Here is a 15,345-nt window from a genome sequence, read left to right on the forward strand (position 1 = left end):
TCCACCCATTATGATAAATATATTGGCCAGCTGTTCTCCCCCACCCCCATTCCTTTGAACTACCCTTCTGCTTTGCCTAGTGAAGCCCAAGAGCTAATTTTGCATTAATTGTGAAACCCTGATCCAAGAAAGTCCCTTCAGCAGTATCAAAGCCTATTCATCTGCAAAGAATGTTTTATCAAAAAGCCCAATGTTATTACAGAAATCTTCCTTCAGCAAAAACAGCTTCCTCCCTTCAGTTGTCTCCGTCTGATCACATTATCACATGTAGAAGCCGGCTGGCTGTTTAGATGTCTGTGTTTTGATGATAAGTATTATTTATTGTAGTGCAGTTTTCTGTCAGAGCGGTGTATGTTTTTGCAGCTTTCCAAGTGCATTTCAAGATCTTAACTTCTGCCTTTATCTTCTAAGGATAATTGCTACAACAAACTTGCTGAAATTCATCGAGTAAAAGAGAATGGGAAGAAGCAATGACTGCATCTGGGCACATCAGTTTCGAAAAGGCCAGCACTGAACTGCAAAGTGGGGAGAAAAGGGAAGGACAAACCCTCCAGGAAATGTTTCCTTTCTGTTTTTTTTTTTAATTCATATTGTTTATGGCAGAGATATAAAACCCCTTAGGATCTGGCACAACTACAATTTACTGGAACAATATGGAGCTTCTGAAAGTTTATGCCAGACTGCCTCTCTTTAAAACCTGATATACTGAACTGCAGTAGTTGTTTTAAGCAGGCAATTTGTGAAGTTTCAGCTAAGAAAAGATTTCTTTTGGCCTGCTCCGGTATAGAAAAATGCTGAAGGCCCAAAACCCTTGGAGAGTTCATTATGCCAAAATGGAATCACTAGTCCAAACACTGTCAGAGGGTTAGGAACCGAATTTATTCGAGCCTTTTTACAGGTAAGCAAAATGTTGCTCATATTATTGTGGTGGAAAAGAAGAGATTGAAGTTGTCCTCCTCCTCAAACAAGAATGAGCTCCAATGACATATGGAACTTTTCCTTCCTTCCTTCCTTCCTTCCTTCCTTCCTTCCTTCCTTCCTTCCTTCCTTCCTTCCTTCCTTCCTTCCTTCCTTCCTTCCTTTCTTCCTTCCTTCCTTCCTTCCTTCCTCCTTCTCCTCCTGCTCTTGGAGATTGAGAGAACATACCCATGCTCATCCCCCAACTTGATAGATGCCATCATCTCTCAGTGATTGCTCCATTAAACTTGACATTGGACAAACTAGCCAGTCGCTAAACCAAAAAAAAGAAAGAAAAGAAAAGAAAGGAAAGGAAAAAAAGAAAGGAAGGAAGGAAGGAACACACATTTAATTCAGAAAAGGCAACAAAACGATTGCAGAGGAAGCACTGCAGTTCTCAAAAATACTTACAATAACTGGTTTGGAATAACTATTTATTTGGAGAGAGAGGTTTTTTCTCTTGAATTTAAGGAGTATAGCTTCTTATCACAATGTAAAAATTCTAGTATTTAGAATCGGTGTTTTCCTTCATCATCTCCTCTCTTCCCCTAAACAACTGATTCTATAAGTATATGCCTCTCTCAGGATAATAAAAGTCACAATAATGGATTTACTGCCTTTTGAGGAAACATAAGACTCTTGGTAGCTCTCATTGAAAAGGTCTGACAGAGACACTTCTCTGGAAAGAGGATTCTTTTATTCTCACTATTATTCATGATTAGCATCCTAAGAACTTGAGCTTCAGCCTTTTCAGAAATTCAGCCTCTTCCGTTCAATTCTTCTCCCTGTCTCACCTTTCTTTATTTTTCAAGGCTAACATGAACTGTGCATTTAGAAAACTTTTTTCCCTTGTTTATAAAACTTCTTTCTTTACTCTATGAATCTGATAAAGTGATGGAAAACCACAAAGCTTATATGAAAACAAATTTGCTAGGGTATTAAATGTATGATGCTTTTAAGCTTCCTTCTTTCCTTCCTTCCTTCCTCCCTCCCTCCCTCCTCTTTAGTAAATAATTACCATCTTGAAAATCTATTACTGTTCAAATATTTTTGTATCTTAGTAATAATCTAACACAGGGGTCAGCAACCTGCGGCTTTGGAGCTGCATGTGGCTCTTTCACCCCTCTGCTGCGATTCCCTGTCATTCAAAATATGAGTCACAACCGCCAATGTGCGATACCCGCCAGCATGCGATTTATTGAACTTTTCAACCCCCAGTAGGCCAACCATGGATAAATCCAAGAAAAGAAACGTTTCAGAAGAAAACAGAACATTTAATTCAACTACATATGCTAGTTTTGTGGCTGCTTAAGAAATAGTTAGGCACGGGAAGGTTTTTGTGGCTCCCGGTGTTTTCTTTTCTGTGGGAAACGGGTCCAAATGGCTCTGAGTGTTTAAGGTTGCGGACCCCTGATCTAACATGTTTTGTTTTTTAACAGAAAACTTCCTATATCTCCCATAGCTAAGAGGATGCACAAGTTTTCAGTATTCTGAAACTTAGAAGCCAGGAGAAGATACATCTGGTTTAGCATCTATACAACCAAGGAAGATGCTTTTGAGGAGCAGCCTTTATGTTCCAAGCAGGGGTTTCTGTGGGGTGGGAATGGGGAATTAAGAAGTTAAGATGGCAGCTATGACTGCATAATTGAAACTTTGCCTCTTTTCTACATGTATCACATACATTAAAGAGGGGCAGGAGTTCATCCACAGGGTCACAGCTGTTTTCCTGACTTCTTTAAACTTCCACCCACAAATGCCCCTGGTTCCAAGTTTGCTTTGGATTGACTCAGAACCTTCCTCCCTCCCTCCCTCCCTCCCTCCCTCCCTTCACAATTATCATTGTTTCATGGAGGAATAATATTACATTTCTTACCAATATCAGGTATGTCAGGTTTTTGTTTATGTTTTTCAATTGTGCCCAAAGATTTCTTAGTGATGTAACATTCCAGTGTTCTGAGATGGGCAGACATTATTATTTTTACTGAACCTATATGATACCACAGATATTTCCTTCAGGGCTGATTTCTACAATCCGTACATTCAGAAGTTTCCTTTCCTTCAAGCTTGAACTCTTGGTGTTCTTCTCTTTGACAGGCTTAATACATTGGAATGGTTTCTGATCTGTGTTTGAAGTCTCTATACACGTTGGAAAGAAATACAGAAAAGAAGAAATTCAAGAGAATTACATCTATGGCAAAACTGTTACATCTCACTTCGGGCCCAATCTTCTGTATCACACCATAGGAGACATACTAAATTACTTCAGATATTTTGTTTCAGAGTGGATTTTTTTTAAAGCTTGTTCTTATATGAGAGTTGTACGCTATGACATTTTATCCTTGAAACTGTATGCTGCCTGGTGGTTTTAAGGTTTAAGATTTAGCACACCTTAATGAAACTCAGACAAAAAAAACAAGTACAACTTTGTAACCCCCTTTGTCTTCAGGTAGTCCTTGACTTACTACCGTTTGTTTTTAGTGACTGTATCAAACCCCGATCCAGTGTTTGCCATACTTGGGGGAGGGACCCCAGCACAGGAGGTGGGTGTTGGGAAGAGCTTTGCTGGAGGCTACAAGTGGTGAGTGACACGGAGCCGGCTGATGAACAGCTGATCCCGACAGACTACATGCTGGCCAACGATCAGCTGATCGGGGCCTGAAAGCCAGCTGACGAGCAGCTGATTGAATCTACCAGAGTTCCAGAGATCAGCTGACTGGATCTGCTGGATGGTCAGCTGCTCCAGCGTGCGGAAGGGCACAGCTCCAGCCTTCAAAGTGAGCTGAGAGGTGGAAGTTCCCAATGCTAACTTTATTCCAAAGCTTTTGTTGATGGAACTCACTGTGTGCTGAGAATCCGGTCTAATAAACCATTTGGAACCCGGAGCAAGTGGCATCCTAATTGTGGTTTAGGTCCAGAGCTCAGACCTCTGAGAGACTGTTCAAAGTTACAATGGCATTGAAAAAAGTGAGTTATGACCATTTTTCACATGATCGTTGCAACATCCCCATGGTCATGTGATTGTCGATTGACCTCTATTTATGACAGTTGCAGTGGCCTGGGGTCATGTAATCTTTTGTGATTTTCTGACAAGTAAAGTCAATGGGGAAGCCAGAGTCACTTGATAATCATGTTACTACTTAACAACGGCAGTGATTACCTTAACAACTGGGATGAGAAAGGTTGTAAAATGGGGCAAAATTCACTTAACGACTGTCTTACTTAGCAATAGAAATTTTGGGCTCAATTGTGGTCGGAGGGCAAGGACTAGCTGCATTGATCCAATTAAAAGATGTGAGATTGAAAAAATGAATGGAGCAGAAACCTGTGTCTCATCCTGCAGATATTCTTGCAAAGTTGATGCAAGTAAACAATAACATTTTGCACATAAGCCCTGCCTCCGAATTCTTCCTCCCCTTTTTTCTGTGCATTTTTATCAATAGTTTAGATATAGCAGGTCCGAGAGCATCCTTGGTTCTGAAAAACACCTGTGGATTTGAACAAGTGTCATACATTGAAATGCAGATTATTTTCCGCATCAAGCAAGGAAGATCTGCCTGTGAAGTCAGCCTGATAGTTGCAGAATGAAAGATGCAGAATTATTGATTAATCTAATTGCTATAATTTTCATGTTTTTATATCCTTTAGTTTAACCTTACCGCATGTATCCACATGTCTCTAACCATATCCCAATGTAGCAATAGCAATAGCACTTATATACCACTCCATAGTGCTTTACAATCCTTTTTAAGAGGTTTATAGAGTCAACAATCTAGGTCTTCATTTTACCGATCGCAGAAGGATGGAAAGTTAAGTCAACTTTAAGCCGGTCAGGATCGAACTCTTGCCAGTGGGTAGAATCAGTCTGCAAAACAGCATTCTAACCACTGTGCCAAGAATTGTACAAGAATTAACTGAACAATATTTTGAGACAGACAACAATGTATGTCTCTATTTAGAAACCACAGTTGCTAGTTATGGCCAGTTGCTTATTCTAGTAATTTGGCAACAGGCTCTGTTTTTTCTTTGTTTCATTAATAAAATTTGTAACACTCCTTTCCCAAATCCAGGAAAATAATCCAGCTTCATAGCACTGATGATGTTACCTAGTTTGGGTAATTAAATGTCTACAAGGAAACAACCAAGCTCCGAGAGCACCAGGGACCCTTCATTTCAACCCTGAGCTACAGATATTCTCCTTCATTGGTACCAGCCTCATTCCTTTGCATCTCTCAATATGCTTCCAAAATGTAAAACTAGTCTCAGCAGCCAAAGGGCTTTTCCAGGCCTGTATTGGCTGAGAAATTACAATGGCTAGTTGAGGTTAACTTGGCCTATTTACAATGGAATCAGTAAAAATGCAGAATGCTAAAAATTGTTCAGCTGCTGACGCACAATGCTCTCCTGATGTTCCCCATTTCTTTGCCAATCTACAGCTACAGAAGAATAAAAGAACTTGCCTTTCTAAATCATGATTTGTTAGCCTATATTTTTGCTTTTGCAGAAGCAGCTATATACTAAATAAATACTTCATCTTTTCTTAAATGGAAATGTTTAAAATGTCATTAAAATTGAGCTATGCATTTTTCATTTTAAGGGAGACACAAAGAGCTTGTTTTATTTCTCGGAAAAGACATGGGAGATCAATTAGTCCAAGTCCAATTAATACTGGATTGTATCCTGGATTATTTATTCAGTTTAGAATTTGGCTTTAAACATACTGATAGCATGTGGCATAGAAATTTTTTTTTTAAGTTCTTAAACTGCTGTTATCATCCTCCTAAATTAATATTAATGTACGAGTGTGGATGATGTTATGCCCAAAGCTTCTTAACAGTGAGTCAAACTGTTGATTTATCAGCAAAATTTAGTATATTCTGGAAGCAGCTTTCAAGTCAAACTATTTTTGCTCCTTTATCCATGGAAAAACTGATTCTAGAAGTGTGATAATGGACTAGATCTACCCCTACTCCAAAACCACATAAATCCAAATATAAGACATAGATATAAATATTTATATTTGTGAATGTGTCTAAATATAAAATTACAGACATATAAATAATGTATGTAATATGTATTTATTGAGACCAATAAGATTAAAATGTACAGAAGCAAAATTGTAAAGCAATACCTAAGCCATTCAATCAATGCAACTCAGCAACGTATAAATATATTCATTTTGAATCAACCTGAGCTCCTTTTTTTATAATCAGAGGAATGTGGTAAATATCTTGACTTAATCAAAATATTCAACAAAGTCTCCTATGAGACTTTGGCAGTCCCTATTTGGCAACTGCCTTGTTTAGCAACTGGATGGCGTTGCGACAATGATGAAAACAAACAAACAACCTTCAAGAGCAATTCTCCCATTTACATCCTTCACAGATCTGTAAAGCAAAGACAACATCATAAACACAACACAGTTTCACTTAGAGACTGCTTTTCTTAACAACCAAGTCTGTCAGTCTCTAAATGAGGACTCCCTGTTCTAGAAGTTGCTAATCTGATGGAAAGATTGGTCGCACAATCTTACACAGGGAGTGTGCATCAATAGCTCCATGGCAAGATGAGTGTTGTGTAGTTTGAGTTGTTGACTTGTATATCACAGGGCTATTTTCCAGGTCTTGCTGTGTTTAACATATTTATATATAGCCTGACTGAGGGGTTAGAAAATACAGTTTCTGTCCAATTTGCAGATGATAGAAAGAAAGGAGCAAGCAATATATCTTAGAGGAGACTACCAAGATTCGGGAGTATCTTAACAAGCTGGAAAAATGAGCAGAAACCAGTAAGACGCAAGAGATATGCAAAGTCTTTTATTGGAAACATCAAAGGCCTAAGTAGAGAATGGGAGGACCAACCTAGACAGCAAAGGATGCCAAAAGGATTTCAGTATCTTGGGGGATAATGAGCTAAATAGGACACAACGGAGGGGTGCAGCTGCAAATTTTTAAAAAATGGAATTATGGGCTGTGTCAAAAGAAGTTTAAAAAAAGGTAAAGGAGTCCCTGCGGATTTTACTCTGCTAGTCATTGCCGACTATAAGGGGCAGTGCTCATCTCCGTTGGCCACTGAACCAGCAGTGCCTGAAGACATTTCCATGGTCATGCGGTCATGGGGCCAGCATGATGTCACGGAATGCTGTTACCTTGCCACCAAAGTGGTGTCTATTTATCTATTCATATTTAACTACTCGCGTGCTTTCCAACTGCTAAATTGGCAGGAGCTGGGGCAAGTAATGGGAGCTCACCCTGTCATGTGGCACTCAGGTCCCGAACCTGAGCTGCTGGCTTTCCAACAAGCTGAACCGGAGCTGCTGGCTTTCCTGAGCTGCTGGCCAACAAGCCCAGCATCTTAACTGCTGAGCCACCATGCTGCCCCACGTCAAAACAAGAATAGAAGATTATTGACCAGATTAGCTGCATATTGTAAAAGAGCAAAAGTTAAAACAACTTACTCTAAAACAAAGGTGGCCTTCTTTGGTAGAAGCAGCACTAAATACAGATGGACAATCAGTGCCCAACAAATAGAGCAATGCCACTTAAGCTTGATTTAGAGTTGGCCAGAACTGGGCTTAGGGGTCGTTGCATACCTACACTGCAAAGGGGTTGATGGGTATGTATAGGTTGCAGATGGCTGAAGATGGGCCAATGTGTACACCTCCCAAATCCCAACTGTGTGTTGTGCGGAGATGCGTGTCCTGCATGCTGATTTGGTTGATCAACTTTCTGTTCTGTGCTTTGCTATTATAGCGCCCCTAGCCCAGGGGTGAAATCCAGCAGGTTCTGACAGGTTCTGGAGAACCGGTAGCAGAAAGTTTGAGTAGTTCGGAGAACCGGCAAATACCACCTCTGGCTGGCCCCAGAGTGGGGTGGGAATGGAGATTTTGCAATATCCTTCCCCCAGGAGTGGAGTGCGAATGGAGATTTTGCAGTATCCTTCCCCTGTCACGCCCACCAAGCCACGCCTACAGAACTGGTAGTAAAAAAGATTGGATTTCACCACTGCCCTAGCCAGAAAGTTAATATTTGGAGAAACATAAATGGAACACCTATGCAATCCTCTCCAAACAATAGATGTTCCCTGGTGTGTAGTGACAAACAAATCTATTTTCAGGCTTTAGGCATCATCTTTCCTAAGTCTCTTATACAGAAAATGCATTTAGCTGTTTTAGCAATCGCTCAGCACACAGTGGGCACAATTCTGAAGTTTTTCTAGTCCAAAGGAGGTCAGCTAACAGTCCCTTAAACTTAAAATATTCCAGGGCTATGTGAGAGCCCAAATGCATTAACAGAGGACTTTGATATTTAGCTTGTTTCTGGGATTATTTGTGGACAGCTTTTTTTTTTTTTTTTTACTATGATAGACAGATGATAGGTCAAACTGGTTGATTGGTAATAGATCTCCAACTTGGTTAATCTGTTATTCTTCCTCTCTACTCTGCAGTGATAAGGCATATAAAATATTGTTTTCAATTCTGGGCACTACATTCTAGGAAGAATATTGACAAATTAGAAGGATTGCCCAAAGAAGAACAATCAAGATAATTTGAAGTCTAGGGGAAAAAAAAACCCTATGAGGAATAGTTGAAGATTTCTGGTGTATTTAGCCTGGAAAATACGGCAGGAAGGTCATTGTTTTTCAATATATGAAGGACTGTCATGTAGAGGAAGGAGAGAATTGCTCCCAGTTGTTCCAGAAGGTAGGACAAGAAACAGCACATTTAAATTACAACGAAGTACATTTCCTTTGAACATTAGGGAACATTTCCTAACCATCAAATAGAATAACAGAATAACAGAGTTGGAAGGGACATTGTAGGTCATTTAGTCCAACCCTCCTGCACCATTTCTGACAGATGGTTGTCCAATGTCTTCTTGAAAGCTTCCAGTGATGAAGCTCCCACAACTTCTGAAGGCAAGCTGTTCCATTGGTTGATTGTTCTCACTGTCAGAAAATTTCTCCTTATTTCTAGGATGAATCTCTCCTTGATCAGTTTTCATCCATTATTCCTTATCTGGCCTTCAGGTGCTTTGGAAAACAGCTTGACCCCCCTCCTCTCTGTGGCAGCCCCTCAAATATTGGAACACCACTATAATGTCTCCCTTGTTCCTTCTCTTCACTAGACTAGCCATGCCCAGTTCCTGCAACTGTTCCTCATATGCTGTAGAACAGATTGTCTTAGAATAGGCCTGTTAAACTGTTGACCCGCTGGCTGGATACATCATGCGCAGACCATGCCTACCCCGGCTCTGCAAAGGCAAAAAAGTCACGATCCGGCCTGTGACACGATCGAGTTTGTCGCCCGTGTCTTATAAGGCCGTGGACTTTGCTACATTGGAATTGTTTAAAAAGAGACTGGATGAGCACCTTTTGGGGATGTCATGTTATTTTTTTAAAAAATACAAAATTACAAATTGCTTATAACAAATGTCTGAGGCACAGTGTCCCAACTAGATGCTATTTAAGCAGCCTGTCCACATTGCCCATGTTTCTCAAGGGGATTAGGTAAAGCAAATGGTTGTTGGGGTCTTTTATTGTGACAAGCTTTTACCTCGTCTCTTGGTGCCAGCTGTGCTAGGCAAATCCTGCTAATTCAGGAGCTGCTTCTCTGGATGATTCGAGCTAGCTAATCTGCTTCAAAGGTCAACCTAGGATGTAGATCCAGGTTTACCTGGAAGACACATTTTTGAAATTGTCACATCAATATGGTTTGTTTGGGCTTCCAAACCATATTATATTATAAGCTGCCCAGAGTCACCTTGGATAGTGAGATGGGCAGCTTATGAATGAATGAATGAATGAATGAATGAATGAATGAATGAATGAAGGAAGGAAGGAAGGAAGGAAGGAGGAAGGAAGGAAGGAAGGAAGGAAGGAAGGAAGGAAGGAAGGAAGGAAGGAAGGAAGGAAGGAAGTCTTTGGCAGTAGTGGTGGTGGGAAAAAATATTGGCCATTTAAAAAAAATCTTGTTGGAAGTCATCAGACAGTTTTCTGTTGTAAACAGCATTATTGGTGTAAAGTCATTCAGTTGTTTCCAACTTTTCATGGACCAGTCGGTTGGCCAGGATAGCAATTGTAATAGCACTTAGACATATATACCACTTCATAGTGCTTTTACAGCCCTCTCTAAGCAGTTTTTACAGAGTCAGCATATTGCCCCCAACAATCTGGGTCCTCATTTTACCGACCTCGGAAGGATGGAAGGCTGAGTAAACCTTGAGCTGGTGAGATTTAAACTGCTGAATTGCAGCTAGCAGTCAGCTGAAGTAGCCTGCAGTACTGCACTCTAACCACTGTGGAACCTCGGCTCTATCTGCAACTCATTTGTTGAGAGCTTGTAAGTTTCCACTTGTGTCATCAGTGATAAAATTTAGCCACTGTGCTTCTTGTAAACCTCTTTTCTGATTGCCTTTATTCTAACAAGTATCAGGTCTTCTCCAATGGCTCTTTCCTTAATATGGTGTGTCTAAAGTACCAAGGTTTTAGCTTCTTTTATTAGTACTTCCACTGGGCCGTCTGGATTTATTTGTTTTCTCATTTGTGGTTTTCCTTCAACTGATATTGAATGATTTGTTCTTCTTGTGTTCCAAGGAATTTTCAGCAATTTTCTCAAGCACCACAATTGAAAGGCATCAATTTTTATTTTGTTTGGCCTTTTTGATGGTCCAACTTTCACAGCCATATATTATATCTCAGAAAATCATAACCTTGGCAATATTTACCTTTGTGGTCATTGTGGTATTTTAATAGTTTGTCTAGATTTAGATGGTGTACAAAGGTAATAAATATATGTGTATTTGTGTATGTATTTATGATTTAAACTTAAAATAAATTTATAATTGTACCTAAAATTGCTGTAAAAAAATATCAGAAACCATTCCTTTATATGTTGTTTTCTTTTTTCTTTTGAGTATCATTTTACCACAGGTATCTACAGCTTTAATATTATTATTAAATTCATACTTGGAAATCTATGCTGAAGGAAAAAAGAAGAAAATAAGTATATATGACTTAGTGCTTAATTAATAGATGTCAGGTCATTTTCATAATAAAGAACTTGACAAAAAGAGGTTATGGCTTTGAACAATGTAAAACTGAGTTTGAAATGGAATTATTTACAAATGATGACCATATAATTGCTAAAACATCTATTGATATTTGGAACAGAGCAATTAAACAAATGTATGCTAAAGTGGGCTAAAATTTTTGGTTATAATATGGGGAACAATGGGAAACTTTCAACTATGGTTGAAAGGACTGAAATTTACACCATGTTATAATCTTAAAGAGAAGTTTACAGAATAATGTACTGTTGTATGTCACAAGAGAATTTGCCAAAAAATATATAAAGGTACTTCAAATACATGCTGGAAATATGAAGAACAAGAAGGGGAATTTTATTATGGATGTGTAAAAAAGAAAGAAAAATTTGGATTCAAATACATACACACAGATTCAGAAAGTTTTAAAGATTAATATATAATTGAGACCAGAGGTCTTTTTGATGGACACATAGTTGGAAAAAAGTCACGGAACATTGTTTTTTACATATGATAACTGCAGCAAGATTATTATATGCACAAAGTTGGAAAGACTTGAATACCTACAATTGGTTGGTGAAGATGGTAAAAGATGCTGAGCCGGCCAAACTGACATTTTTGATTAGAGAAAAGACATTATCTATATTTATTTCAGAGTGGAGATCCCTTATGGACTTTTTGCAGAAAACAGAAAAAAATGAACTTAAGATTTATCATTTTGATGATCAGACAAGATAGTTTATTGGAAAAAGAAAGCCATATTGTAACTTTAGAGAAATAAATAAATTTATAATTGTACCTAAAATTGCTGTAAAAAAAATATCAGAAACCATTCCTTTATATGTTGCTTTCTTTTTTCTTTTCTTAACACTTTTAGATTTCTCATTGATTCCCTTCATTTTCTTTTCTCTTTCTTACTTTTTATTAGTTTGCATTAGCTTTTATCTTTTTAAAAAACACTTTTAATACAATTATTAAAAAAACTAAAAAAAACTAATGAACCTTGCTGGTTACATATCTGACTTTCTGGCTAGAAATACTGCATGTTTGCACGGCATTTTTCTTTGCTAGTTCTCTGGCTAACAGCATACCAACAAAAATGTTTCTAGGTATTATAGTTCATGTGGAAGTGTAAGGGTATTGCTTGGCAAACACTAGTTTAAAAGTTGAAGCTTCTAGGCTACTCTTAGATAAGTCATCATCCTGAAATATGATATTTCAGAGCTGAAACAACAAAGTGCTTCCCGGTTTCGAATGGCAAATACTTTCTTCACTAGATTCCTTGCCTTAAATAGCATCAATTATTCATCAGTTGGAATATTTCCTCCCATGTACAGTAGACAACGGTGACGCAGAACTGAGGTTTTAGTCTTGGATTTCTTGTCCCCAGTCTTTAATTATTGCATATTTAATTTCTATCAATAGAAGAGAATATTTGTAACTCAGGGGTGAATTGTGGGATCCTTGGCGTTCTCTGAGGTTGGTTGTTTTCTTGCAGACATTTCATTACCCAGCTAGGTAACATTTTCAGTGCTTAATTTCTCTTGCTCACCCTAGATATGCTGTAATCAAATATGAGAAGCTTGTTCTTCCATGAAATAACAATAGCACTTAGACTTATATACCGCTTCATAATGCTTTACAGCCCTCTCTAAGCAGTTTACAGAGTCAGCATATTGCCCTCAACAATCTGGGTTTTACCGACCTTGGAAAGATGGAAGGCTGAGTCAACCTTGAGCCTGGTGAGATTCGATCTGCCAAACTGCTGGCAGCCGGTGATCAGCAGAAGCAGCCTGCAGTACTGTACTCTAACCATTGTGCCACCGTGGCTCATATCTGAAAGCCTCAAAGGAGTAGACAGCACCCTCAGGAAGTTACCTATGGTCCACTTTGGTGTTCTTTTTTCTTATTCATCTTCCAATGCTCCAGAAATTATGGACAACCACAAATGACAGAACAACGATCATCTGTATCATCATCACCTTCTGTCCTGGGCATAATTCTATTGGCCATCCCAATGCCAATATGGAAATAAATGAAGAATGAAATATATACAAATGGTACCTCACAATATAAACATGAAGACCTGCTTTTGCCAACAGGCCTGAGGGACAGAGCCCATCAAATGGCTCATTTGATTGTTGTCACTGGGGGGAGTGATTATTGCTTTTTATTGTTTTTATATTGGGGTTTTGAAATTTATAAATGGCCTGGAGTCACTGAGAGTGAACTGGATGGCCATATAATATTTTTAAAAAAATAATAAATAAGCTCCTCTGTTTTGAGAGACTTTTAAAGGGTTATGCCCAGGGCACTGAAAAACCTGTAACCAGCCAGCTTTGATGACAAAGAATGATGGTTGTAGAAAAGAAAGGATGCAAATAAAAGTTCTGGACTATACTTCACTTACAATAGGAAGTTTGATTATTTGAACCTTTCATTGAACAAAGGTGGCATCAATATAATGCAAGGGAGTTGTGGAGCAGAAATTATGCCACTTTTCCTGAGAAAATAAAGCATGTCTCACTTTTGCTACAATCATAGATAAATACAGTATTAACACAATATCTACATTTAAGAAATTGTTAACATCTATAAGGAGTGACTTTCCCCCCACTTTATGAAAACATCCTGTGATACAGCTGATACTTCAACAGGACCATGGTGTAACTAAGCAAATGGAATTTCTCCCCCACCCCCCATCTTCATTTTCTAAACATTGCTGAATTGTGCAGTTAATAACACATTCAGAATGTACTATTGGTTCAGTGAGAGCTACTGCAGTTTCATTCAAACTTCTCTTCTTTTCCAAAGAATTTCATTTCAATTGTAGGTACTCCTTGCAGGTATACCCAGAAAATAGGAATTCTTTGTAAGGATTAAATAAGAATGCTGCACCTTGTTGGTTTGGACAAAGGGGTTGGTTCAGCAGATTCCAGAGCCAGAATGTAGAGGTTTAAGACAAGAACCTTCAGAGCCACAACTTAATTGATAATAGCAAAGTCCACTCTGTCAGAACTGAAGAAGCTTCTTGGATGAGAAGCAAAATGTCTTCAAGGAAAACCAAGAAACTCCAGTTGCCTTTTGAAAAAAGCACCCTTGGGAGAATGATGATCTGAATGATTGAGAATCACATCTTCATCCAATTTCCATGCCTTGCCAGCCACTTTCCCAGGCAAGAACTTTATATAAGGAATGATTGATTGTGCGGAGACTGGAAGGCTTCATGTGACCAATCACTAGTCCACCTGCCACTCTCAGGGATTGGGAAATGAGAAGGGGGGTGGGGAGAGAACCTTCAGTTAGAGGTGGTAAGATTTACAGGCTTTCCTACCTATCTATTCTAATTGTGCATCTCGTATACTTTCCTAATTGTGCAAAATTGTGATATAAAAACTCTTATAAGATAGATCAGATGAGAACAGAAGAGGAGGTGGCCTTGGCTCAGTGGTGGTATGCAGCCAGTTCTATCCAGTTCGGGTAAACTGGCTCTGCCACCCACCCGGATGTAATCACATCCTGTTTTTGATGCTATGTGCATGTGTGGAAGGCCCTTCATATGCACGGAGGTGGCACATGCGAGAGAAGCAAGCGCGCACGGGTACACTCACATTTGCGAATTGGTAGCAAAGATAAGTGAATACCACTCCTGCTTTGGCTACATTCTGAACAATCTGGAACTACTTTGATGTTCTTCAGCCCTTTTTCACCTGATCTTATATCCCAGCATACAAGGAAAGAGGTGACAACTGATGTATTTCCCCCTCTTGTCCACTGAGCTCCACCAGGCAAATTCACACCCGGTGATTCAGGTTCGGGTCATTGGTTTTGTTAAGTGAAGCATCTGTTCCCACCCTTGCTCTGTGTGTTTGTTGTTCTCACAGAGAGCTAATTTATTTGCCTTTTGTTGGATTATGGATTTGAGCTTGCTGTATAGTTTAAAGTGATCAGGGGAATTCATGACTGGAGTTTAATTTGTAGAGTTTGTAGAGTTTATGCATCTCTGTCAGCAGAAGGCAGGATGTCTGAGCCCCTGCAGCTAATTAATAGAGGTGAAAAGAACATTGGATCCATTCCTAAGCCTGAGTGAGTTGCTGGTGGCACACAGGAAGTTCGTCCTACAGAACTGTGTCTAGTACCTTTGAAATGATAGAGGACTTTGTTATAAATTATTTGAGATTTTAAGGATCAGTTCTTTACCTTTGCTAAGAAAGTTCACTAAAAGCAGAAATAGTCAAAGCTTAATTTATTTAAAAAAAATTAAAGTTGGGCCATGATTTATTATTATTATTATTATTTTTTGGAAAACAGGAAAGGAATTTAGAACTGATTTGAAGGAGTTAAATCT

General features: G+C 38.9%; 1 long non-coding RNA gene across 1 annotated transcript; it reads left to right on the plus strand.

Moving 5' to 3' along the window:
* The first annotated feature begins 359 nt into the window (after nucleotides 1–359).
* Nucleotides 360–5,032, plus strand: LOC117676856 (uncharacterized). The gene is made up of 2 exons (XR_004594526.2): nucleotides 360–898; nucleotides 3,052–5,032. It is a non-coding gene; the product is annotated as an uncharacterized LOC117676856 (long non-coding RNA).
* Nucleotides 5,033–15,345: the final 10,313 nt, after the last annotated feature.

The sequence above is a fragment of the Pantherophis guttatus genome, chromosome 1 (genome assembly GCF_059756535.1).
Source record: "Pantherophis guttatus breed Tessera chromosome 1, ASM5975653v1, whole genome shotgun sequence".
NCBI lineage: Eukaryota > Metazoa > Chordata > Lepidosauria > Squamata > Colubridae > Pantherophis > Pantherophis guttatus.